At 35.3% G+C, this 4,815-nt stretch overlaps 1 pseudogene; it reads left to right on the top strand.

The window, feature by feature from the left end:
• Window positions 1–473: 473 nt before the first annotated feature.
• LOC149209633 (serine hydroxymethyltransferase 3, chloroplastic-like) lies at window positions 474–4,114 on the top strand (annotated as a pseudogene).
• Window positions 4,115–4,815: the final 701 nt, after the last annotated feature.

The following is a 4,815-nucleotide window of genomic DNA, read 5'->3' as shown; positions in this document are numbered from 1 at the left end:
CAAGTACATCATCAAATAAAATACCTATATGAAGGCATAAAAATGACTCCAAAGGTTAAAGTTCCAAGGTGGGTTGCAATTTGGAGGTTGATAAAACTTATCCATGGTCTTTCTTTGTTGGTGCTTGCGAAGGTGATATTCTTGTTATATATATTATCTACGAATATGTGAGATATTCTTATTCTATATATTATCTATGATTCGAACCCAAGTCAGTTGCTCCTGCATGTGTGATATTCGTGTTCTATGTATTATCTGTGATTCGAACCCAAGTCAGCAACGTGCACGAGGCAAATTCATGTCTACCTCTACCAAAGAATTATCCACAATACATCAAGTTTTGGATTCACATGTCTCCCGATATTTGATTATTTTTCACATTTTGAAGTGGGCACAGAGGATAGCTCTTGTTTCAGGTGCAAACATATTCATTGCAGGTCATAATGGGCAGTGGAGCAGTAGGGATGGGGTTGTTGGGTCAATATAATTTGAACCCAACTGCAATTTTGATGCCCAAAACTTCACAACTAGTTTTGGGGGTTCCCTGGCAACAAAAAAGCAAAAAATTAGGAGGTTTGAAACTTTGAGGCCGTGCCAATCATATAAAATTTTTTGTATCACAACAAGCTCGACAATGGGAAATCCTTTGGCGTTCATGTTGATGCAACCCTACAACTTCCCAGGTGTGCATGTTGTTCACAATTCACGCTATGATGTATTTATTTATGTATTTGTTTTTGGTTGAAATTGCTACATGTATAGATAGCCCATGTGACATCCTTTAGTCTTGCCATTTGAAGACCAAGTGAAGAAAGCACAGATCATAGTTGAATATAGTTTAACTTGAAGGTGTTTAGAAGATTCATTTGTGAATTGAGTTGTTGCAAATAAGCTTCTTATCTTCATTTAATGAACTATGTCAAATACCTCGGTTTTATTTATAGTTTTTTTGAGTTAATGGTTAGTGAATGGCTTGATAAAGACTTTGTTCTTGATCTGGATTCCCCTCAGATGCTAGCAAATAGAAATTGTAGACCTCAATAATACAATTAATTCTCCTGTCAAATCGTGCCTCAGTTACCGAGGGTACTAAATTTATTGTGATTTCTTTATCTAGTTTGTAAATTACTCCGTGTAGAGGGAAAGCAGAGCTTTGTAGATCCTCCTCTGAGTGAGCTCGATCCTGAAATGAATGTGATAATTGAGAAAGAAAAGCAGTCACAATTCAATGGCTTGGAACTTATTTCTTCTGAAAATTTTACATCCTGGGCGGTTATGGAAGTTGTTGGATCATGTCTAACAAACAAGTATTCAGAAGGACTCCCTGGTAAGAGGTAAGTGCCTGAAGATATAACTTGGAATGTGAAGAATGGCACCATCATGATTGTGATTGTGTCTGAGCTGCTTGGCAGTTTCTTCTTGCCACTTGGTATTTTTTTCTTGTTAAACTCAGTTTCTCTTAGCTTTTGGACCTGTACTTTTTAGTTTGAATGTTTGACATGTGTGTAATGGTTTCTGGGTTCAGCATTATAGTGTAGAGGCTTTTAGTTGTTGCATGACTATCTGTTATCACAATGATGGATACAGTTGTTGGACACTACTCTATATTTACAAACTACTGTGTTGGGTTGGGATTTATGCCATGCATATAATATGCTAGCAATGAATTCATTGACCAAAGTGAGAGGCTTTGCTAGCAGAGGGCCCTAGAAGCATTCCATCTTGACAACAATACATGGGGTGTTAATTTTCAACCATTATCTTGATCCCCAACTAATTTTGTTGTTTATACAACTCTCCTCCAACCACATCATCGCATTATGGTGTGTATGGTTCTGAACTACGAACCTCCTTTGATAAGATTATCATTCCTATTTGGGCATGTAACATGTGAAAATTTTCTTTGCAACGTTTAGGGTTTGGACTTACCACATGGAGGGCATCTGTCTCATGGATTCATGATAGCAAAAAAGCGAGTATCTGCTACATCAATTTACTTTGAATCAATGCCATATCATCTAGATGAGTCCACAGGTGAGCTCACATTTCTAGTCTAATAATAATTAGGATGGAAATAGTTCCATCATTGAAAAATATTGAACCAATATTTTGGGGAAGTGTTCAAAGTGTTAATGGTCGGGTTTGTTTTCTTGGGTTATAGGATTCATTGACTATGAGATGCTTGAGAAGAATGCCACCCTTTTTAGGATCAAGCTTATCATTGTTGGTGCTAGTGCATATCCCCGAGATATTGATTACCCTCACATGAGGCAAGTATTGAAGCTGGGTATTTCTATAGATCTTATAATGGCAGTCCTTTCAAAAATTTCTCTTTCTAGCAATGTTTATTCTAGCATATTTTATTAATATGTTCTTATAGTATGTAATGTTGGATTTTTTTAATGATTTTTAGTACTAAAAAGTTTGTGGTTTGGGAAGATTGCCAATACAGTTGGGGCATACTTAATGATGGACATGGCACACATAAATGGTCTCATCGTTGCTTCTATAATGGCTATCCCATTTGATTTTTGTGATGTAGAAGCAACTACAACGGACAAGGTGAGTTGATGTTATTAATTTTCACTACACTTCACCCTTTTGATTAAAAACATGACTATATTAGATGGATCTTTTTTTGGATCTATCTTAATGCTATGTGTCTGTGCCATTCCCCCCTTGTAGAAGAAAAAGAATCTGATTAATGTTCAAGAAACGGTGAAGAACTAAAACAAATATGTCATTCCCCTCATAGGAGTGACTATAGAGTTAATAGGTGTAGATTTTCCTTTTGATTCTCTTACATGTTCTTTGATTCAGTTTCTTGTTTTCATTTTTTTATGTTCTTTATGTTTCTTATCACTACTAGATCAAAGCTTCAATGAAACTCATTATGTTCCTTGAATTGTTTGTCAATTGTTTCACTTTTTTCCTTTCATTTTTATCTTTCTGATATTTTTCATTCTGAAATATTTTTGTATTGGAGAGTTGTGATTTTTAGTCTTTACGAGGTCCTTGGGGAGGCATGATATTCTTCAGGAAGGAACCAGTATTGGGGGTCGACCTAGAGACAACCATCAAAAATGTAGTTTTTCCAAGGTTACAGGTCAATCTGAGTTCTCCTTCCTTTCCTCCATCATCCATATTGTTCTCTTGCTCACTAATATCATAATATTGGACATAACAATTTTTTGTATCATTTCGTTTCTAAAAGATACATGAAATAATTTGTGGCTTTCTAGGGAGGACCACATAACCATACCATAGGAGGGTTGGTTGTTTGTTTAAAATAGGATGTAACTGCAAATTTCAAGGCTTATCAAGTACAAGTGTAGCACTCTCACATGTCTAAGCTTCTGTAAAATTCATGCATGTGAATTATTTTTTGAATGGATTTTGTTTCTTATCAAAGGTAAAATAGTTTTAGTAAGTTGTAGAAAATTTTTGAGCCCTTGCAAAGAGCCTAATGGATTTGGGTTACAATTTTGTGTTTGGTGGTAGTGAAAATCACCTAGTTCTAGTTGATTTGAGGCCCTTGTTAAGGATCCTTTGTTCATATGTTGGAGTACACAACCTACTTGTATATTGATTTCTATTGGATTTAGTTGGTTGAATGTAACATGGTATATATTAATGGGCTTGGATAGGGCATTGATGGTGCAAGAGTAGAGGACGTTTTGGATGTTGCTTCTATCACACTGAACAAGAATTTTGTACCAAGTTACATGAATTTTTTCTTTGTATATTTAGATGTAAGGGATTCATTGATTTTCCTTTATCCATCGGATGATATAGCTTACTTTAATACCTTACATTTTCAGGTGATAAAAGCATTATGGTTCTTGGTGGTATACGAATAGGGACTCCTACATTAACCACCCGTGGGCTTCTTGAGGATGAATTTATTAAGGTTGCAGATTTTATCCACGAGGGGGTGTAGATAGGCATTAAGGCTAAGGGCTATGTGAAAAGTACAAAATTAAAAGATTTTATAGAATTTATTAAGTCAGACAATTTCCAGCTACAAAATAGCATTGTTGATCTCAAAAAGCAGGTTGAATCATTTGCTAGCCAATTTCCATTGTCTGGTGTTGGCACTGAAAATCTTAGTTAGATATATGATGTGCTCACAAGATCAGAAGTGTCCTTTATTAACTTTTAGGTTGGGCTTCAGTGATGATAACCAGGTTGGTAAGATTTGGTTCCATGTGTATATTATAGTGATGAATAATGTTTTAAGCTGAATTTTGTCTAAATTTATGTGCTTTCCCAGCGTTGGCATTAACATATTCTATTCCGATGTGTTGGATGTTGAGTTTGCCATTTTATTTATTGGCAATTATGTACGACTCTCTTTTTGTTCATCACAAGAATTTTGGGTTGAAAAATATTGATAACTTGTATGGAAGCTATTATAGCACTTATTTATGTGGTGTGACTATGGATATTTTATATAGCCTAGAAAGCAATATTCCATACTTCTCAAGGGCCCAGGTATTGGGCCAATTACACAGTTTCATAAAGTGTGTTCACTAAGATACTTCTACACATGCACAAATTCCATGTATACATGACACATTTGCAATCAATTGGGCTTCTAATATTTTATTGTTACATGCATCATCTCACATAGGCTGGCAAGAGTTGGTCCCATTTGTAGATTATAGCAATGAACCATGTTGAGATCTGTATTTTTCTTGAATTTATGTGTTTTCCCAGTATAAGCAGACAGGTTTTGTTTTGGTGTGATGGATGTTGAGTTTTCTATTTAATTTATTGGCAAAAAAAGTCTACATAATTTGTATGGTACACCCT

Source organism: Pinus tabuliformis, chromosome 1_2 (genome assembly GCF_031772625.1).
Source record: "Pinus tabuliformis cultivar Carrire ecotype Pingquan chromosome 1_2, CPIR1, whole genome shotgun sequence".
NCBI lineage: Eukaryota > Viridiplantae > Streptophyta > Pinopsida > Pinales > Pinaceae > Pinus > Pinus tabuliformis.
The sequence above is the reverse complement of the archived record's forward strand: the minus strand, read 5'-3'. Positions and strand labels throughout refer to the sequence as shown.